Here is a 24311-nt window from a genome sequence, read left to right as displayed (position 1 = left end):
CCAGTGTGTGTGTATGTGTGTGTGCGTATATATGTGTGTGTGTATGTGCGCGTGTGTGCGCTGTGTATAATTAAATATACACACATAATTGTGTATGTTTAATTAAATATCTATTAAATTTAAGTATTTATTAAATTCCAATTGATACCTCCTTTGTTAAGGTTATCAGTACCCTCTATAGTACTGCCAGGATAGTAATTAATGAATTATTTTCATCTTTCATCACTTCATTGTAGAACTCAGAAGGTGATCACATCTCCCTTCTTGAAACAGTTTTTCACTTGAATTCATGAAATTACTATACTACTAACAGTCTAATCTGTTTCTGGCTTGTATTCAGTCTTTAAATGTTGACATATCCCAGGCTTACTCTGTTCCTTTTCTCTATTTACAATCACTTGCTAATTTTTCTCATCCTCCTAGTGACTCTTAAATTTATATTTCCAGTCTCAATCTCCTTCCTGAAATCCACATTGTTTTCTTCAAATGCCTACTCAGTATTGCCACTGGATATCTCTTAGGTTCTTAATTGTAATGTAACTAAAGCAGAACTCCTCTTTCATCACAATTCGTTCTTAACACTGTCTCTCAGCTCTGTAAATGACACCATGATTTGTCTAGTTGCATAAAACAAAACCCTATGTGTCATCCTTGAAAATTTGCTTTCCTGCTTTTCCTTTTCCAGTTCTCTTTTCAAAATATAATCTGAACCTCATCATATCTTACCAACTCCGCTGCTGCCACTCTTCCAAATCACCTTTATCTCCCTTCCAAAGTACTACAACAGCCTCATAACTTAACTCATAGCTTTCACTCATTCACCCACACAGTAGCTAGAGGGAAATTTACAATCTCCATCATATCACATTTTATTACTAAACTATCTAAACTCTTCTCATGGCTTTCCAACATACTCAGGATGAAATAAAAATTCCTAATACTTGCCTTAATCACCCAGCTCTTACATACTTTTCCAAACTCATTTTCCATTATGTTCCTTCTTACACACTACAATTTATCCACAGTGTCCTTCTTACACTTCCATGAATACATCAAGGCTTATTCCTACCTCAGTACTTTAATGCTTGCTGTTCTCTTCGTCTGGAATAAACCCTTGATCTTCCAATAGCTTGCTTCTTTATTTTATTCATGTCTGTGTTCAAAGATCATGAACTTAGAAACGCTTTTTCTGACCAACCTATCTTTGATAACTCCCCTTTCATTTTTAATTCCTTTACACTAATCTATTTTTTTTAATTTACAACTACTACAAATTAATTTGTTAACTTGGTTTTTATTCCTGTCTCTGTCACTGGTAATAAGCTCCATCCAGGCCATAAGTCAATGCCTAAAACATTTCTAACAGTTAGTTGGTAGGCATTCAATAGATTATGTTAAATTAGTAAGTACATGAATGGCTTCAATCACACAAAAAAAATGCTTTTTTATCTGGACATTTCAGATTTGAGGTTTTATTCCCCTTTGGGTTAACTGTTACCTTAATAATATTTTGATTTGTTCATTTTATATGGCAATACGATGAACATAGTTAAAATATTTTGTATGTAAGTCCAATGATTTCTGTTTTAGAAACTTAAAGGTCATAAATAAACACTAAGGATCAAAGATAGTGAGTACATAAATTGAAGCATCTAAGTAGATGCTTTCACTTTATTAAAGTCCTTACAAAGTAAAAAATCAGCGTGGCTATTCAGTCTTAACAAAATACTATTTAGAATTGCTGTTAAGGGTTAAATATAATTTCACTGAATTCAGCAAGCGAGAAGAAATTTGAATAGCCCTGATGTCACACAGTCAACAGACTTTCAAGAATAACTCTCATATTGGGTCAGGCATTCTACGTTGTATATGGAATATAGAAGAGATGAAATAAAGTTCTTTACAAACAGAGTTTATAATTCAGTTGCTGCTACAAAGCTCATGCACATGAATAATGTCCGTAGAAAAATGTCCAAACCACATACAAATGAGAACATACTTATAAAGAACTACTGATGTACGTTAGGAGATGTGAGGGATAAACCCGAAAAATTATTTTAAAAGAGGAGCCCATTTAATCATAGAGATAAATTGCTGTATGTTTTAAGTTGTCAAATGAATGCTGCAGTGAAGTAAGTGGATACAGCAGAGATAAGTGTGATTTATCCAAAAGAGACAATGGTGAAGTCATGTGGAAACAAATAATCTGATCATTTAACTTAAAGAAAACTCAGAAAATGTGCTGGTTAGATGGGGAAAAGGAATTTTGGAAAGGCCTTGATACAGAAAAAGGAGTTCAGATTTAAGCCAATTTTCACTCAATTTTCAAAATCAGCAAGAAGTCCAAAGTCAGATACAGTAAATCAAATCTGAATACCTATGTAGGTTCTCTATGGTTACAAGAATTCCCAGTGAATAGAGCTAGGTCTAGTCCCCATAATGGAAAACTAAGGAACCCATACTCTCCCACACTAATGGCAACTAGAAAAGCTGGACAAAATTATTTTTTTTTTAATTTGAAAAGAAAACTGTGCTTGAGGCCTACAAATCTAAGTCATTAGTGCACAATTCGAAGGCCAGAATCCCAGAGAGGACAGAGGCCTGGAGATGAGTCCTGCATTCAAGGTTGATTTACCCGCTGAAGATGGCTGCTGTTCTTGAAAAGGGCCACTGAGAGACTAAGGAACACTTTTACTCCCTCGTCTACACTAAGATGTATAAAGTGCATTAACCTAAACTCAACAATTTAAATAACTATATACACCTATGTAGCCACTGTTCAGATTAAGACACAGTATTTCCTCACCCCTTTTCTTTTTCACATCCCTTTTCTTTCCCATGTAACTGCTACTGTGTCTTCTATCATAGTTAGTTTTGCTTTCTCGTGACAATCATAAAAATGGAATCTTTACATGGATAATACAGTTAAAATGAGGTCTTTAGGGTGGCATCTAATCTGAGTACTTCTCTCATAAAAAAAGGAAAATTTGGAAATAGAGACAGCCACACATGGACAAGATGGCCACCTTACTGGAGTGATGGATCTTCAAGCCATGGAAATTGAAGGATTGCCAACAAACACGAGAAGCTAGATGCCTGAAAGGACTCTCCCCTACATCCGCCAAAGAGAATATGACCTAGATTACTCCTTGATTTTGGACTTTGTACCTTCAAAAGTGTAAGATAAATACATTCCTGTTGTTTTAAACCACCCAGGCTTTGGCACTTTGTTATCAAAGCTGTAGGAAACTACTACAATACATAACAATACTTTGAAGGCATTCAAAATCATCCCACATAAGTGAAATTTTAGATATTCCTATCCTGAAAAGAAAACAGGCACATCAGGTAAGTTTCTGGCTTTTCCACTGAAAGCACTTTTCAGTTTGATAACACAGGGTAAGTAGCAAGGCTCAAGCAGGAAACAGGATTCTTAGCTAATTGGTGAAAGATTTAAGAGCTGGAATTTTGGACTGGAAGAGTAATTATATGCTGAAGGAAAATCCAAATTAGAGGGAATTACACAGGAGGAAGCTGCAAAATATGCACACAAATATCCATCAAGCATTAGCTCACTTCAAAATGGCACACCCACTCCAGAAGCAACACCTAACGATCGAAAGAGCTGAGCAACAAGATTTCAACAGCTGCCTGATACTAGGGAGAAAAACTTTAGAATCCAAGTTTTGTCAATATAGAAAGGCTTGGTAAACAAGTCAGATTTTCATTAAAATGCCAAACGAGCTACCCCCTTGATACTAGGAGCCATACTAAATTAGCTCTGTCTTTACAAAAAACCCTCTATAGATCCAAATAATCCACTGCTACTCTATCTGCCTCTCCTCCCTCCACCAAAAACTACATTCTGTGTAGGAAAATAGCTTCAAGATCCTTTAAAATTTGTCATTCACAAAGTCTAGCATCCAATCAAAATTTATGACACATACTAAAAATATGATTAATTGATTGTAAATCAGTGAAACAGAAGAGAGAAAAATAGACATACAGATGGTTCATAAACTTAAATCAGAAAATAAAAAGGACTTTAACAGACCCCTCACAATTTATTAAAGAAAATATGGAGAAAATGGTTGTAATAGAAGAAAATATGGAGAATTTCAATAAAGAATTGAGATCTAATGGGGCACATGGGTGGCTCTGTTGGTTAAACATCCAGTTCTTGATTTTGGCTCAGGTCATGATCTCATGGTTTGTGAGATCAAACCCCACGTTGGGCTCTGCAATTACAATAGAAAGCCTGCTTGGAATTCTCTCTCTGCCCCTCCCTCACTCACGTGCACGTGTTTTTTTTTTTTTTTTCTCTCTCTCAAAATAAATAAACTTTAGAAAAATAAATGCATTTTAAAAAGAATTGAGATCTATTTTAAAAACCCAATGGACACTTTAGAAATAAAAAATATTCAAATTAATAACTCATTGATGGATATAACAGTAGTGGACATAGCACAAGAAGAAAATGAGAACTCAGAGGTCAAATGAAAATCTAAACGCAAATACACAGAGCAAAAAAATAACAACCGGACATAGATATACCAACATATATGTAATTGGAGTCATCAGGAGAGTGAAGAGACAGAATATGGAGCACAAGAAATATTTTAAAAGACAATGGCCAGGAATTTCCCAAAACTGATTAAAAATCGATTTGGGAAGCCTGATGAACCCAAAAACAGGGGTCACTAGGGAAAAGAGTTCTCTGCCAGCCATGCTGATTCAGTCATTTAAAAACCCTATGCTAAGTGCTTACTCTGACCAGGTACCAAAGATACGTCACTGATTATATAGTGCCTCTATTCTTCACAGAGCCTGCAGTCTAATAAGAAAGACAAATATTAAAGACTCTCATATTCAGCTATTGATTAGTTGTGTGCAATGAAGAAGAATGAAGAATCAAAGATAAATTCAATTTGAGAGGAGAGATTGAAGACTAATATAGCAGTTCAGGCCTGAGCTACACAAATACAGAGAAAGGAATGTATGTGAAAGGCACTTAAATTACTTGAAAACAACCTCTTCAGATAAACAGAAATGTACAGTTAAACAATGGTTAAACAAAGACTCATGATAAAGTTAAACAATTATTTCTTTCTCTCTTCTACCAATGAAGTATCTTACTTCACAAAGACCTTTTTCTTGAAAATTTTGGGCAACTGACCCTCACATCCATACTCATCTTCCCTAAATCAACCAATTTCAGCCTTGCAGAAATGTAAAATTCTTTATGCCTGGAAGATTTAACACATCCTTGGATGATAAATATTAAGAGAATCAAAATGAATATTTTTATTATATTTTATCAAGTACATTTGCAATATTACTAAGCCAACATAATTTTTATTGGGTAATAGTTGTAAATATTGCACCTACCATATTACTGACAAGCCAACAACTTGTCTACTAAGCTACTGAGCTACCTAGTTAGACTCAAACTGTTTGACCTAGGAAAGAAAAGGAAGAGCGGGAGGGGGAGAACGAGTCACCTTTCATGACAAGAATGAATTATATTCCTCTCTTCCTAACTAACAAAGGCACCAAGTTTGAGTTATTTTCTTCAATTACCCTCTCCCAGAAAGATTTCAATCACCTTTTAAAATAAACTTTATTTTTCTATCTCTTCCAACAATAGGAAGTCAACAATGAAATTCCAGAAAATAAAGAATTGTTTAATTAAGAAAACAAAATCACCCATAATTCCACACCCAGATGATTACTGTTAGCCTTTCTGTGTATTTTCTGCTGCCCTTTAACAACTATTCATACTAATTCATTAGAAAATGCTTGGCTTACTTTTTGTTCTTTACATGAGTTTTATACTTTAAAAAGCATTTTCTAATGTTTCTAATGGTATAAATCTCACTTTAATGAATTATATTGCATTATGTAGACATTCCATAATTTATTTACCATTTTTTCTAGTTTTGTTCCAAATTTTTAACTTTTGCATTAATTGGAACTAGAATTAAGTAAAATTACTTACTTGGGATCCAAAAATTGAATAGTTTGTGTTTTCCTTTGTACTACTCTTGAAGATAAGTTAAATGATAAAGTTGTTTCTGCCTCAAGCTTTATGTTTAAACAATCTATTTATTAAAGTTGGTTTTTATTTTAGAAGCCTCATTTCTTCTTTTATTAACACAAAAGTTAGCATATAGACACACTATATAGTGTGCAATATACTTTTCACACAATATATGCCCATTGAAATATTTCCATTTCAGCATTTCAGTATATAGAAATTTTCTCCTCTCCCCTTCTCCCCTACAAATGTATATGATTGCACTGTATGGATGTACCATAATGTATTTAGCTTGTGTCTTATTACTGAAAATTGTTTTCTGGTCTTTTGCTATAGCAGTCAATGCTACAATAAATAGCCTTGTAAACTTTCATGTTGACATACACAAATATGTCTGTAGGACAGATTCCTAGAAATGTAATTGCTCAGTAAAAGTATAATTACATTCCTAATAAGTATTCACATAGTCCATTTGTGTTAAAACACACACACCTGGTTATATGCACAAAAAAAAGCAATGCAATTGATTCACCTTTGTGGAGAAAGGACATGGGCTAGATGGATGGGAAATAGCACAGGGTTGAAATTTTGCGTATGTTATATTTTTATAATTTTTATTGTGTCCATGTATGTCACCTATTCAGAGTAAATTTTAAATGCCTATCTGTCAATATCACTCAATAGCCTCAACTCCTTATTCTAGCAGGACAGATGTCTAAAGACTATTACAAAACCTATACTGGTACACACGTGCAGTCCTTGTGTTCAAATTCCCTGAGTTTTGTGACATTTAGATATGTAAAAAGCCATCACCACAGGCTGTTGAAATGGGAAGACTGAACTACAGAACACTAATTCCAAGGCTTAGCCCCCAAAGAGCCACTTGGATATTCACAAGTCCCTGATTGTTACAACAAAATTCTAAAAAGAAATCACCACTGAGAACATTTTTTCTAATAGTGCCTATCAATGTTTAACAATTTAATGTGGGAACTGGTTCCCCACCCCCAACCCCCAGCTACCACCCTTCCAAGGATAAAAAATAAACATTTTAAAACTGCTCTTCATTTTACAGTTTAGGACACTCTAGGCAGAATGTCACATGTTTCCACAGTGAAGACAGTGAGCTTTCTAGAAGAATGTCCTCTACACAATGATCCCCCTCCATTAACATTAGATTTTTTTTTTGGCTCAAATTTAAAAAACAAGGGTGAGGGGTATGATTTTGTATGTCCCAGATTGAAGCTTCTTTCTCCAACTCCGTTTATCCTCAGCTCAGCTCAGATATAGAATTAGAGGAAACACATGAGAAAACCATCATTTAACTGTGAGCATAACAACCTAATGAATTCTAAATCTGTTTCTTTTTTCTTTCCTTTCTTTTCTCCTGTCCTGAACCATGTGAGATCTAGCAGGAGTGGAAGAAAACTGCACATTGACTTAAGAAAAATCTCTAGGGGCGCCTGGGTGGCGCAGTCGGTTGGGCGTCCGACTTCAGCCAGGTCACGATCTCGCGGTCCATGGGTTCGAGCCCCGCGTCGGGCTCTGGGCTGATGGCTCAGAGCCTGGAGCCTGTTTCCGATTCTGTGTCTCCCTCTCTCTCCGCCCCTCCCCCGTTCATGCTCTGTCCCTCTCTGTCCCCCAAAAAATAAATAAACATTGAAAAAAAAAATTAAAAAAAAAAAAAAAAAAAGAAAAATCTCTAGGAAAAAAATATTCTTTAAGTTTGTTTGTCTGTTTGTTTAGAGAGAGAGAGAGAGAGAGAGAGAGAGAGCGAGAGCGAGCACTAGAACTAGTAGGGAAGGGGCAAAGAGAGAGGGAGAAAGAGAATCCCAAGCAGGCTCTGTGCTGTCAGTGCAGAGCCTGACTCCGGGCTCAATCTCACAAATTGCAAGATCATGATCTGAGCCAGAATTACGAGCCAGACACTTAACCAACTGAGCCACCTAGGTTCCCTAGAAGGAAAAAAAAAAACAAAATGAAAAAAACCCAAAACTTTAAAAATTGTGATACAAAATGTGTAAAAAATTACTATTAGAATTAAAAAATAAACCTTGTCCAAATATGTTTCTTTAAAGAGATAAATGACATCTGCCAAAGACAAGAGTCCCTGAGTGATGACTCAAAAGGCTTGCAGAATTCTGAGGAAAAACAAGATTCCAGTTCATTGTTCCAAAGCACTATCTCACCAAATCAGTACTCACAGAGAGAGCTAAAAGGTGAAGCCAATGTCATGTTGCTATATCCACTTTTAGAAAATGGTGACTCTAGGAGCTCCTGAGTGTCTCGGTTCATTAAGTGTCCAACTTTGGCTCAGGTCATGATCTCCCGGTTGGTGAGTTTGAGGGTTCATGAATCAAGCCCCTCATCAGGCTCTGTGCTAACAAATCAGAGCCTAGAACCTGATTCAGATTCTTTGTCTCCCTCTCTCTGCCCCTCCCCTGCTTGCTCACTCTGTCTCTCTCTTTCAAAAATAAATTAAAAAAAAAAAAAAAAAGGAAATGGAGACTCTACATTGACAAAATGAGGTTCATGCTACATTAGGAAAACTAGGTTGTAATTTGACAGCTCAGTAAAGTTGTTGATTTCACATAGCTGACTAGTTTTTTTGTGTTATGAAAAGTCCTTTTTCCTTACTGCATATCTGAGTAATTATCACCTGTACTGCTAGAGAACTGGTCAAATGTAGCCCAGTCTTCATGGTTTCTTATATACCCTCTGTGGCATGCTGGTAAAAGTTTAACTATATGTGTAAACTATGTACACAAGTTTTAAATAAATGTCACCAATGTAAAGGTTATGTAGTACACAAATAATAAGATGAGAGTGATACAATTAAGACATAAATCAGAAGGTCACTCACTTGTCATTGACATACGTAATTTCTTTGCTAAATCAAATAATAGTTATCAGACAATGCAAAAGGAGTTCTTCGATTTTTGTGCTACTCATCATGTAATGAATACATACAAGGCACTTAAAATTAATCTGCATTAACATTTTCCCCATCACTTTTTTAAACATGTACAATCAACAAAACAATAATTGAATCCCTGATCATTAGCATTTGGTGACTTCCATGGTGCAAACACTCCTACCATGGTCAATTTCAATCTACCAATGTGACATCAATAAACAGGGAGGTGGGGAAAAATGCCCAGTAACACACCACTGTAGAGTATTTCTACTATACAAATAACCTCAAGAACACAGACAGTAGTACAACGTAGTCAATTAATTAGGAAATAGTGTTTTTGTATTTATTATCCTTTATTTTATTATAATTTATATAATTACAAGCTGCATATTTTCATTTCTAACAATGGCCTATTAAACAGCCAGCTTGTCAAATTAACGAAAATTTAACAATTGGCTCTTAAGAGCTGATAAAAGTTGGCTCTAGTATATCTTTGAATATTCCTATAGGCTATTCCCAACAAAGGTTTATTTTCTAAAATGTTTATTCTGACTTGCGTGCTTGGACCTCCTAACCACTTTACCTATGAAAATAATACTATTGATCATGGTTAGATAGAAACAGGCCCTAAATTAGAATCTACATTTGTAATAATAATGCTAAATAATAACAACAAAAAGAAAGAGGGGTGCTATTTTAGTACACAAAACATTTGAACACGAAGTCCATTCAATTGGAAAAGAATAAAAGTGAAGGCAGAAGTTTGTGGTGATTCCAAAGGTGACTTCTGAGCACATCCCAAAGCTTTGAAGTTAATGCCACTGTTGCTTTATTAAATCTACTGAATTAAATTACACTGAAGGAATGGATATGAGATAGGAAAAGGCTGTGTATCAGAAGATACATGCAAATCATCTCAATTTGGAGAAGTACATTTAATATTTGCTCAGTTGTCAATATCTCCCTTAAGTCTATCCACATCCATAGGGTCTTCCTTCACTGATATGCGTCCTGAAAGCAGAAATGCTTTCATATTAATCTGTTATATGCACATTGACAAGCGATTTTTTATATCCATGCTTATTCACCACCCTAGAGTAAAAAGGGCCATTTTCTGTACAAGGGTAAGAATTTTAGTATTCTTTACTAAATAGATTTTTTTAATAGCAATGTCCAGCTAAATCAGAAGATAAATAATGTGAAATAGCCTTTAATGCTTATCTAAGTCGAGTCTTTAATCATAAAGTGAGTTTTTAGTGTACACTGAAGGAGAAAGGAAGGTTTTAGTTTTTGCAGCATATATATTTCTAGTACTCCTTTCTGATTTTATGGCCAATTCTGTCTTCATGCTTCCTTAGTCCTGAAGCTCTTTCAAAGGCAACATACTGTGCCAAATGTACAGTGATTATGTAATGTGGACAAAAATCCAGTGGGAAATGTGTAGAGCAGATCAAAATCATTCCACTTAAGACCTTTTACAGTCATTTGATCTAATGATGTTCACTAGGGTTTGATGTACTAAAAGGCAGCCACTGTGCGAACATAAGGTTTGCATCAACATGTGACTTTTCAGTGAAACTGGGATCACTGTGGTCTTCTGAAGACTGTTTTACATGCAAAATAATAATATCTATACAAAAACAAATCCCATGACAAACTTTCTGAATCACCAAATTTTATGCTACTTCCTATGAAAATGAAAAATCTCTTTCTCTTGTCAAATTGACATCAAAGCAGTACCTCACATGAATGAGAAGTGAAATAGAGAAATCCACTGATAACCCACATTGGACATACAGCTCATCTGAAATTTTGGAGAAAGCAAATTTTCATCTAGTCTGCTACTTCCATTTATACTTGCAGCCACAGATCAAATTATTACATGGACTTTCACAATTAAGCAAGAAAATATTTCCTCATGTGCTTTCATGTTCTATTCTTTGGCTACTTTTTTCAAGGTTCAACAATATTGTATATTTCAGGATTCAAAAGCACACATGACTTCTAGTTTCAATTCAGGCATGTGAGGACTTTAGAAGTCACTACTCAGGTCCTTACTACAATAAAGAACTGGATAAACTAAAAAGCAATGACTTCTTGGACCACAGAGAACTAAGGTGGCAGGGCAAACTGCTATACTGCTACCCCCAAACTCAGAGAGACAGGAAAATCCCATGTCACAGCCAAGAAGTTCTTGCCTGGAACAGAAGCCACAGGAACCATAGACTGGTAGGAACACTTAAAATGGTAATATTGATAAACTGCTGGAGGCTGAGTAGACTAGTGTGAAAATGAGAAACGCGGGGCGCCTGGGTGGCGCAGTCGGTTAAGCGTCCGACTTCAGCCAGGTCACGATCTCGCGGTCCGTGAGTTCGAGCCCGCATCGGGCTCTGGGCTGATGGCTCAGAGCCTGGAGCCTGTTTCCTTTCTGTGTCTCCCTCTCTCTCTGCCCCTCCCCCGTTCATGCTCTGTCTCTCTCTGTCCCAAAAATAAATAAATGTTGAAAAAAAAATAAAAAAAAAAAGAGAAACGCCATGGGGTCACTGTCTTGGGGAGGGTGGGTACCCAAACTTTTGTGGGTTTTATTGCCTGGGAACTCCCCCCCCACCACAAATTCTTACAGTGAAGACCCAAGAGAGATCCCTCTCTGGCAAGAGCAGGGGAAAAATAATCATCATGAAACACATCCACAGCCTTCTCCATAACTAAGGCCCACAATCCAGAGAAAAGGACTGTTTCCTGAGACTCATCCTAGATGAGGAAAGGGAACTCTAACTCCAGCACTCTCTAGCCTTCTGTTCTATCTAAAGAAAGAGGCGGGGGGGGGGGGGGGGGGGAGAGAAAGAAAAAAATAGGAAAAGAAAACAGGAGTCATAGATTCAAGTAAATAGACTAGGAATGCTGGCGCCCATGAAAAGGATAGGAGGTAGTGGGGAGAAAGCTATACCACTAGAGAAATACTTGTAAAGGTTAGAGCCCTAAAACATAGGCAAACTAAAAGACTCAGATTTAGAGGCACCTAGGTGGCTCAAGTAGGTAAGTGTCAGATTCCTGATTTCACCTCAGGTCATGATCTCATGGTCCATGAGATCAAGCCTCATGTCAGTCTCTGCACTGGTGGTGTGGAGCCTGCTTGGGATTCTCTCTCTCCCCCTCTCTCTCTTCCCCTCCCCCACTCTTGCTCTCAAAATAAATAAACATTTTTTTTAAAAAGACTCAGATTTAATTAGAAGAGAAGAGAATTCTTCCCCTCCTCTATACCTTACCACATCAGCAGGACTCCAGTATAACAACAGGAGATTATAGCTGAATGACTCCAAGATGCTGATGCTCTCTGAGGAGTACTTAGTGAAGCCCAAAAGTCAACCGTGTAAATAAAACAAGAACACTAGAAAAATGTAAAGCTGCTGGAACCTACAGCTAAAGAAAACATAAACACAGACCAACTCTTAGCCAGATTGAGATAAATCCTCATATCATAGGCCTATTTACTTCAGTTCCGATTACCCAATATATCACGTTTGGTTTTCAACAAAAAGTTAAAAGGCATGCTAAAGTCAAGAAAACATGGCCTGAAGAGACAAAGCAAGCAACAGTACTAGACTCAGATATGATACATAAGTTGTAATTATTAAAGTTAATCCAAAATAACTATGAATAACATGTTAGGGCTTTAATAGAAAAAATAGATAAATGAGATTTATCAAAATGGAAAGCTTTTGTATGTCAAAGAACACTATCAAGAAAATGAAAAAAAATCCACAGAATGGGAGAAAATATCTGCAATTCAACAATAAGAAGATAAAAAAATGAGGTAATTCCTACATTTAAAAAATAAAAAGATAAGTAACCCAATTAAAAAACAGTCATAGATTTGAATAGACATTTCCCCCAAAAAGTTATACAAATGGTTAATAAGTACATGAAGAGAAACTCAACATCATTAGTTATTTTGGAAATGCAAATCAAAACCACAATGAGATACTACTTTAAAAACACTATGGTACCTATAATTTTTTATAATATTTTTTTTTAAAAAAGGAAAATAGGGGCTCCTGGCTGGCTCAGTGAGTGGATCATCCAGCTCTTGATCTCAAGGTTGTGAGGTCAAGCCCCACATTGGGAATAAAAATTAAAAATAAATTTTTTTTTGAAAAAAGGAAAATAGCAAGTGTTGACAAATAAGTGGAGGAATTGTAAACCTCACACAATGCTGGTAGAATGTAGAGTGGTTCGGCTACTGTAGAAAACAGTTTGACAGTTTCCCAAAAAGTTAAACATACAGTTATCATATGATCCAGTAATTCCACTTGTACGCGTATACCCAAGAGAATTGAAAACATATGTTCATACAAAATCTTATACATGAATGTTCATAGCAGCATTAATCATAATAGCCAAAAGTAGAAAATAGCTTAAACATCAATAAAGCAATCAATGGATAAATAAATGCAGTATATCCACACAATGGATTACAATTAGGCCATAAAAGAGAATGAAGCACTGATACATGCTACAACACAGGTGACCTTGAAACATGTTTAATGAAAACAAAAATCAGATGTAAAGGTCACATATTGTATGACTACATGTGTATGAACTATCTGAAACAGAGATAGAAAGTAGGTTAGTACTTGCCAGGATGTGGGGGTAGAGAAAAATGGAGAGTACTGCTAGTGACTACAAGATTTCTTTCTAGGGTAATAAGAATGTTCTGGAATTACATGATAATAGGTGCATAATCTTGTGAATATACTAAAAATAACTGAATTATACACTTTAAAATGGTGAATTTTATGGTATGTGTATTATCTTGTTCCTCTACTAGTCAAGGACATAGCAGAAAGTAGAAGACACACTCAGATGGTATAATTAAAGAGAATTTGATAAAGAGGACTATTTATAACAATAGGGTTAAGAGGAGAAATAAGGGAGTTTGATATATTCTGAAGATATCAAATGTGGGAAAGCATTATATAACACCTTTGGGGTCAAAATGGCAAGGAGAAGGAGGAATCCCCAAAACTTGGAAAGAGCTGTAGCTATAACTATAACTGAAAGAGAAGGCCATACAATAGCATCTGGGCCTTCAGTAGAGGCTCACTGTCCCTGCCAAACAGTGCCCTGCAAAGTAAAAAGTCTGAGTGATAAATAACCCAAGTGATATATCAACCCACTGATCACCTACCAGTGCCTCCCCAATTGGCCAAACTCGGTAGAGGCCAAAAGGTAAGGAGACCCATCTACAATGCCATCAATTTAAGTCGGCACCCTGGGATACAGAGCTGGAGGGAGAAGGAGTGATATACACCGAGAGGAGGCAAAGAGAACATGTAGTGGAATCCTTCTGACTACTGTCTAAAAAATGAGTTCTAGTGGGGGAGGGGAGCAAGAGGAGCATAAAGACAACAACAGGAAGCTATGCCACAATTGCAGGGTAACGTTGATGGTGACTCACTCTGAGATGACAGTAATGGGCATGAAAGAAAAAGAGAAGCCTCAGAGGTCTCTCTCCATCTTTAAAACAGTACAGTACCTAAGAACAAAATGTGTTGTAAATTACCAACTAGAAATTCCAAAAGACTCAATTTTCCAACATTTAAACCAGAATCTTAAATCTAACCAATTTCATTAGAAGCCCTAATTCAGTGCCCTCCAAAGCAAAGATACCTCATAGAAAGAAGAGGCTCCACAGAACTGCTACATTTAATCAGCTACCCAACCTTGGCTCCCTTTTTTACTGGGACTACAGTCTTGAGGTTGAACCTACACTGACTGAGAAGAGCCAATGATTATCTGAAGGACTTTTTCTCATAGATTTTGAACAGAAAAAGGCCTTCCAATAACAGTATAGCTCAATTTATAAATAAAGAAAGTAAGGCCCAGCAAATTGGCTTGCCTTGCACGTTCAAGGTTATTCCATGAGCAAATGGAACACCTGGCTCTAGAGTCTAGTGGGCCCTCTGCTAGGCTGATGGGCTTTCAGTCATATTTCATCAACTGTGAGGATTCCGACTAAAATGTCTTGTCTTTTAGCAAACTCTTTGATACAAAGGTGATCCCAAACATGCCAGTAGTCTTTTGGTCCTTAATCCTGCTCTGCTGGAAGAGGAAAAGCACACTGTTTAAAGTTAGATTAATAGTGAAAGGATTTCCAAAGCAATGTTAGTAGCATAGTTTAGTGGTTAAGAATGATGTTTTCAAGTGTCATTTTCAGAAGCGATGTATTTGTTTTGTGCCCAATTATGATTCAGCATGTCAGACTGTATTACTCATGTAGCTTTACCTTCTGATATCACAGTTTTAGCTCAATATAGTAAGTACAGACTTCTGGAGGGAAAAGGCAGTTTTTGATTTAACTTTGCTTTCACATATGGAGCACACATTGTGGTATCAGTATAACAGAAAAAGAGTTAAGAAAATGCTGAGAAATATAAGGTTGGGCTCTTTTGCGGTCAAAATTGAAAGTGCCACCTGACAAATGCATCCTAGAGACTGCCATATCTGTGGCTTATATCATGACCTCACTCATCTCATCTGGTGTCTGGGAGGACTGTGAGACCCCAAGATCAAGATGAGAGTTACCTCTTGTCTCCATTCCATTTTTGTAGCATTTAGATCTCATTTGATTATAAAATATATGGGACATTCATTTCATTTTGAAGTACCTAAGAATACATATCAATGGTTAAGATAAACAGGGCCACTTGTAGGGTATTTAGGATCCCAGTAACAGTTTTTGCAGCCCCATCTACATAAATAATTTGAATCACTCTGAATCATCTATGTCAGCACTACCTTGGAAGTCCCAAATTACCAGACCCTACAAAAGAAATTCTACTCTGGCCAGTAGAGTGATCTATTTGCCAGGCCTTTTGGAACAAGTTTGACCTGGGGCCCCAGGGTGATCCACAAGTTTCAGTCCCACAACTATTCCAACATCTGGTTGGCTGAGGTGTGAATAGGCTGGTATAGATTCAGAGAGTGCCCAAGGGGAGAAACAGGGACAGGGCCCATGCACATTTCAGTCTGGGCTGTTGCCACATATTATAGGGCCAAGAAAGGCACTCCAAAGGCAGAGTCCTTCTGCCATTACATTCAGGCCAGGGTCTTGCTTGCCCAAGCCTAAAAGACATTCTGAGAATAGATAAAAGCTCTGGTGTTAAAGACCTTACCATGTCTTGGACTTTACCATCGAATGGGCAAAGCAAAAATTGCCCAAGTCCATACAAGTGAAATTACGGTTTTTAAAGGTGGCATTGATGTGCTATGGTAATCCTTAGCCCAGGCTTTAAAAAGTGAATGTTTTGCCTGAGGAAAAGAAGATCAGATGACAGGCAAGTGTGGTGACAAGCGGGGACAGAGTATTTTCCTTGTTGTTGTTTTTCAGTGAGCATGTGTGAGAGCCCTAGGTAGGGGCATCAGGATGTTTACCTAAAACTCAAAGTCCAAAATCATGGGAAGTGTAGAGTCAGGGAAGATGACCACTATGAGCAAGAGTCAAAATAAGGAAATTCTTCCCACTTATCATTTTCTATAACCCCGCTGCTCAAAGTGAAAAAAAAAAAAAAAAAAAAAAGCAGTAGCGTTAGCACCATCTAAAATCTTGCTAGAAATACAGAATCTTAGGTCTCACCCCAAACTTAACTGAGTTGAAATTGGCATTTTGACAAGCTCCCTCAGTGATCCATATAGATATTAAAGTCTGAGAAGCACTGGTCTATGATATCCAATTCCCTAATGCACTGTAACATATAGGAAGTTACTACCCAAACCACCTTTGCTACGCTTAATCCACATAAGGAGGGAGCTCACCATACTTTTAGGGTAATGTAAAATCTATTTAGAAGATCTGACTCCTGGGACAGTCTATGAGAACATGTTTATACACACCATGCTAGAATGAAAAAAAAAAAAAAAAAAAAAAAACATTTCCCAGAAAGAAAAGTCCTTCTTTCCCTTGGATTGGAGTACCAGAGATGGGAACTGACCTTCTTTGCCGTCTCAAGCAGTACCTAGAAACTTGAAATTCAGCACTGTACTCGCGCATACCTCCCATTCAGAATTATACATGTATTTAAAATGAAGACTACTCTCTCAAGGTCAATATGTCATTTCAAAATTATTTTAAAGGCCAACTCCTCCAGGAACAAATATCATTTTTTAAAATGTCTTCATTAACTAAGCAAATATATTTATGCTTTGCAAAACAGAAAAACAAACGTATCTATGCACATAAAAATACCACAAAAGTATTATTTCTACTAATTCCAGGGGAAAACCCTATATAAAATGTAGCATCAGAAAATAAGAGGTATGGTGATTCTTAAAACTGAAAATATTTAAAAGATAAAAAATACATGGTTCACTGAAAATCCAGAATTTTTGCTTTTCTTCATATGAGAAAAAAATTCCAGTTCCAAAAAGTAATTTAACAAATCCTTTATACCTATTCCTTCTACAAAGCCATCTAAAAACATCAGAATCAGTGTATTTTTAATGTTTACCTTTTAAATAATAAAAATCTGTATGGAATCAAGAATCAAGAAATATCTCTAAAACTCACATAAGATTTCTCTTGATGATGAAATTAGTAACATAGTTATCTGATTAAGATAATTTTTGGTTTAGACAATTTTGTTTCCTTAATTCTGACATTTAGTGTATAAAACACACACACACGCACACAAACACACAGAAAATGAGCTTAGTTGACAGACAGTAATGACAGAGTGATGAATCATAAGAGCCCACTGATGTCAATGAGCTAGATCAAAGAGTTAAGGATAAATTAGAACCAACAGTAAAGTTCTATGCATATTAGTAACCATTAACATTATTTTTATATGTTTTATTTTTAAGAAAGTTTAATAGTTTCTCTAAGACAAATTTATTCTTGCTCTAAACAGTCTAAGAGATAATACATAAAACACATTTAAAACAAACAATGCCTGCACATAATAAATATTCGATAAATGTTAGCTGTTATTATTATTATATTTTGTCAATGTAATCTAAGAATATCCATCTATTTTTGTCAATATAATCTAAGAATGTTCAGCTATAAACAAAAAAGATGTCTCCAATCCAGTCTTTACATATTTTTACATCATCCCACCGAATTTAAGAATTTTCCGATGTCTTGGCCCAATCAAAATTCAGGCAATAAGTATACATAAGTACTGAGCCCTAATAATGTTCTTGTCACAGCATTTATTGCTGGGTGAACTTTCAGGTTTTCTATCTTATCCTGTCACCTTTTTATCATCAAGTGACCACTATTAATTTGTGAAAAATAATTGTCACTATAGTTTTCATAGATGATAATAGTGGCAGCCTATGTCCTTCTCACATGGTGTATAAGCTTTTAAATAGGGATCAAGGTGGTCACCTTGTCAAAATTTCACACAGGTCAATGCCTCTGAAAAAAAATATCATTTAATTGTGCTTCCCATCTTGCTATTCGCTGGTCCTGGGGCTACCAGTGTTATAAAGAACTTATGTTACAAAACGCACATCATTTGAGTACTTCTTCTTAAATGCCTAATGGGAAACAGAAAACCGTTGTAATGTTACACTAACGTATAAGAGCTATGGCTCCACTCACAAAATCAGTCTAGCTTCCAGCTGGCAGAGAGCCCACAGCTCAAACTAAGTCCCAGATAGAGAAACCCCTGAGAGGAAAAAAAAAAAAATTTCTGAGAGAGGAGTTCAAATAGTTTTCCTTTAATCTACTGAACTACATGAAGTATGGCATGTGTAAGTCTTCGAGGAAAAGATTCTATGTAAATGTTATCATTAAATAATACTGATGACAATCATAAAGAACTGAGTGACCCTAAAGCATAATTTTAAAAGACAATGGAATAATAATGATACCAATTGTGGAGAAAATTGATGTAAGAAAATGGCTTGATAGACAAGAAATGAGTGCAGAATTATAATAAATTTTCACTGCTGTGGGTTTGACAAACTTCTAACACAACCCAGTCATGCATAGCTAAGTAGTATTTGTATTACGCCTCCTCATTTTCCCTTCCATAACCCTCAAAAAGACAAAATTTCTCAGACTACGAAAAAATGCAATTAGCAAAATATTGTTGCCAACTTAAATGAATTGGGAATTACTACCTGGATCATGGTGTTGAGACAAATTCTAAGGACATCTTAGGAAAATGAGGCCCATGAGTCACTAGGGTTCATTATCATGGAATAAGGCAAAATGAAACTAAAGGAAAATGCTTTATAGTATCCAACACTGTCCTAGTTGTTGTCCTTGTTGAAAACCATCTAGCAGCTGTATGGGTATTAACCAATCTGAAATTTTATGAAACTTAACTTTTATTTCAAAATTAACAATTTATTTCAAAATGGCTTGCCTAATTTTTTTGTGACTGATACTATATATTTCCTCCTTAACCCACTGCAATCTACTTTCTGCCTTTATTATTCCATTGACACTAACATTTCAAAGATCTCTAAACCATCAAATTCGTTGGCTTTTTCTTAAGATTTGGTCTCTTGGCATTATTGAGATTTTTGGTAACTTTGAAATCCCTGCATGGAACTCTCTCTTCCTTTGTCCTGTGTGGTTTAATCCCCTTGGTTCTCTTTTGTCTGGCTTTTGGAATAATTGCCTGCTATCTAGTAACTCAGGCTATCATCTCTCCCTGCTTCTAGCTGTCCTGCTTCCTTCTGTCACACTGATCTTATTAAAACATTTATTTCAACCTCCTGGCTTTTTACTCAAAAGCTTTCTTACTTTTATGAGATAAAGGTTGAACACCTTATTCTGGACCATTAGGTTCTTGTATTAGCTAGCTCCTGTAACAGCTTTCCAGTAGCTTGTCCCAATAGGAATTTATTTCTCATGTAAATTCCAAATGCAAGTAGGGAAGGACCTCTGCTCCATGCCATCATTCAGGAACAAGACAGACAGAGGTTCTGTGATTTTTAACATAAGTACCAAATCAAATCAGCAAATGGAAAAGAGAGAAGGTGAAGGATTGACTACACAGGTGGCTATTATGAGTCAGGCTTCGCATCCACATTTCATTGGCCAGAATTAGTCATAAGTCTAAGATCTATAAAGAAGAGCTTGAAAAATGTGCCAAGCAGCAAAAAGAAATGTATTTATTGAATAGTTAGGCAATCTTTGCCACAATTCTACATGATCTGTTACAAACTAACTTCCAAATGATTCTCAAATCTCCATGAAATAAAATCATATTTTCCTGGCTAAGTTCTGTCTATTTATACCATTTATCAGCAAATAAGGCTGCCCTTTGCCTTAACTGGCCTCCCCCTTCTCTGCACATCTAAATTCCATATACCTTTCAGAACTTGGTTTAAGTTTCACATTACCCATGAAGCTTCCCTAAGTTCACAGTGACCTCTGCTTCCTCAAAACAGCACTGTTTACCATATCACCTTTTTGGCAGATGCTGCTCCAAATATTAGGAGGCATAGCGAAGACACCATGTGTGCATATCCAAATCATGAAATGAACTATATGCCTACTTGGACTAAAAAGTAGTTGTACTTCGTAGCATCCAAAGGAAGACTGGCTTGTTCCAAAGTAACACCCAATTACATACATTCCTGTGCATTTATGAGAGTCCACACTGCAGTGAATGAGTATGAACAACTTTGGGAGTGTCTATCCATTCCATGACATAACAACAGTCCCTCATTCTTTGGAAACCCCTTCCAATTTATAGCAATATAGTCAAACTCTCACATTAGTACAAGGTGACTCCTTCCTTCCTTTTTCCATACCTACATGATGCTAAGCTATTCTAAATAGGCTAGATGATAGGTAAAGGGAAAATTTCTGCCTTGTGGCAAAACAGAGAAAGCCAGCCTGTAGAAAGAAAGAAGAAAGCATCTCTTCAGAGAGAGGTGACTCAACAAAGAAAACAAAGAAAAGCTTGACAGTTCCACTTTCTGGTCCCTCTTTTCCTGAGGCCTAACTGCATTTCCTTTCATCAGTTCTCAAGGGTATCCCTATATCCATATAGGCATTTTCCTTCTTTCCCTTTTACCACATCAGGAATATAGCAGAGAATCTTAGAGTAGTAATCTCTCAGAGTCAAAGATTCAGATTTGTGACTTAGGCAAGTTGTCCACCTCCCTAAATATCTGCTTTCTCATCATTATCACCTCATGAGATTATAGAAGATACCCTACGTAAAATGCCTAGAACAGTGGCTTAGACACAGTAGATGCTCAATAAATGCCAACTGTTATCTTTAAATACTATATTTCATCTAATATAAAGTGCTATTGATTATAATGGACATCATCATAGGTCAGTATCTCTAGGAACATAGATGCAGAAATCCTCAATATTAGCAAAGTGAATCCAACAATACGTTAAAAAAAAATCATTCACCACGATCAAGTGGGATTTATTCCAGGAACACAAGGGTGGTTCAATATTCACAAATCAATCAATACGAAACATCACAATAGGAGAAAAGATAAAAACCATATGATCTTCTCAGTAGATGCAGTAAAAGCATTTGACAAAGTAAATCCATTCATTATAAAAACTCTCAACAAAGTAGGTTTTGAGAGAACATACCCCAATATAATAAAGGCCATATATGAGAAACCCACAGCTAACATCATACTCAATGGTCAAAACCTAAAAGCTTTTCCTCGAAGATCATGATCAAGAACAGGACGTCCACTCTCATCATTTTTATTCATCAACATAGTACTGGAAGTCCCAGCTGTAGGTACTGGACAAGAAAAAGAAATAAAAGGCATCCAAATTGGTAAGGAAGAAGTAAAACTGGGGTGCCTGGGTGGCTCAGTCAGTTAAGTGTCTGGTTCTTGGTTTCAGCTCCAGTCATGATCTCATGGTTTGTAGAATTGAATCCCACATCTGTGCTATCAGAACAGATTCGCTCTCTCTCTCCCCTTTCCCCTCTGCCCCTCCCCCACTCACACACATTCACGACCCCTCTCTCTCAAAATAAATAAATAAACTTTAAAAACAAATAAGTAAAACTGTCACTATTTGCAGATGACATAATACTCTTTATAAACAACCCTAAAAAACTTCTTCCAAAAAAACTACTAGAACAGATAAATAAATTCAGTAAAGTCACTGGATAAAAAAATTCATGTATGGAAATCTGTTGCATTTTTGTAAACTAATAATGAAGTAGCAGAAAGAGAAAATAAGAAAACAATCTCATTTACAGTTGCACCAAAAATAATAAAGTACCTAGGAATAAATTTAACCAAGGAAGTGAAAGACCTGTACTCCAAAACTATAAAATACTGATGAAAGAAACTAAAGATGGCACAGACAAATGAAAGCAATATTCCATGCACAGGGATCAAGAGAATGACTATTATTAAAATGTCCATACTACTCAAAACAATCCCTATCAAAAGACCTACAACATTTTTCACAGAACTAGAACAAAAAATCTTAAACTCTGCATGCAACCACAAAGACCCTGAATAGTCAAAGCAATCTAGAGAAAGAACAAAGCCAGAAGTATCAGAAGCCCAAATTTCTATTGCAACAAAGCTATGGTAATCAAAACGGTATGGTAATGGCACAAAAACAGACACACAAATCAAAGGAACAAAAGAGAGGGCTCAGAAATAAACCCATTCTTAACTGTCAATCAATTAATGGTCATTAAATAACTAAAGGTCAATCCATTGATCTATGACAAAAGAGGTAAGAATATACAGTGGGGAAAAGACAGTCTCTTCAACAAATAGTTCTGGGAAAAATGAACAGCTACATACAAAAGAGTGAGAATGGACCATTTTCTTACACCATACACAAAAATAAACTCAAAGAGGATTAAAGACCTAACTGTGAGACCTGAAACCATAAAACTCTGAAAGAAAACATAGGCAGCAATTTTTCTGACACTAGCCATAGAAACATTTTTCTAGATGTATCTCCCCAGGTAAGGGAAACAAAAGCAAATTTAAACAATTAGAACTACGAATAGAACCAAACTAAAAAGCTTTTGCACAATGAAGGAAACTTCCATTAACAAAACAAAATGGCAGCCTATTGAATGGGAGAAAATATCTGCAAATTACATATCCAAATTACAAAAAAAAAAAAAAAACATATACAACTAACACTGAAATAATAAACAATCTAACACTGAAATAATAAACAGTTAAAAAATGGGCAGAGAACCTAGACAGACATTTTTCCAAAGGAAACATACACATGGCCAATAGACACATGAAAAGATACTCAACATCACTGATCCTCAGGAAACTACAAATCAAAACCACAATGAGATATCACCTTCGCCTGTCAGAATGGCTAAAATCAACAACATAAAAAAGAAGTATTGACCAAGATGTGGAGAAAAAAGAACCCTCAGCCTGAAGCAGCCACTGGGGAAAACAGTATGGAGGTTCCTCAAAAAATTAAAAGTAGAATTACTGTATGATCCAATAATTCCACTACTATGTATTTATCCAAAGAACATGAAAACAATAAATTGAAAAGACATATGCACCCCGATGTTTGCTGTATCATTATTTATAATAGCTAAGATATGGAAGCAAACCAAGTGTCCAGCAATAGACAAATGGATAAAGTAGATGTGGTTTTGTGTGTGTGTACATGTGTGTGTGTGTGTGTGTGTGTGTGTGTGTGTGTGTGTGTATGTATGTTTGATGGACTATTACTGAGACATAAAAAGAATGAGATCTTGCACTTATAACAACATGGATGGAATTAAAGGGCATAATACTAAGTGAAGTAAATCAGTCAGAGAAAGACAAATACCATATTATTTCCTTCATATGTGTAATTTAGGAAACAAAACTAATGGATAAATAGAAAAATAAGGGACCAACAAAAACACAGATTCTTAAATACAGAGAACAAACTGTATTGTCAGATACAGCTCTTGTGACTGTTCTCTCTTTCTAGAGACTTAGAAATTATAATTAGTATTAACTTCTAGGTAAGTTTCTTATCAGAAGAAGTCCAAATAGTAAGTGTAAATTGAGTTTTTATCTTTAGAAAAGTAACACTTCTCCACTTAGCTCAATGCTTCTCAGGTTGGGATGACAAGCAATAATTATTTGAGAATGAAAACTTTTTTTATTCTGTTTTTCAATTTAGTGTGATAATTAATATGTGAAGAGAAAAAAAGGACATCTCCATTCTCATATGTTAGTTAGAAATAGCAATATTGACAAGATCAAGTAACTGTTTTGATCATTAAATAATTACAGATGCTATAGAATTTTGCAATGAAATAAAATACATGCAAATGCCAAAATTCTGCGTTAGTAAGTCACTGCCTTAAACATATGGAAATTTAATTTAAGACAAATGCCTGAGAAGCA

Source organism: Leopardus geoffroyi, chromosome A1 (assembly GCF_018350155.1).
Source record: "Leopardus geoffroyi isolate Oge1 chromosome A1, O.geoffroyi_Oge1_pat1.0, whole genome shotgun sequence".
NCBI classification, from domain to species: Eukaryota; Metazoa; Chordata; class Mammalia; order Carnivora; family Felidae; genus Leopardus; species Leopardus geoffroyi.
The sequence above is the reverse complement of the archived record's forward strand: the minus strand, read 5'-3'. Positions refer to the sequence as shown.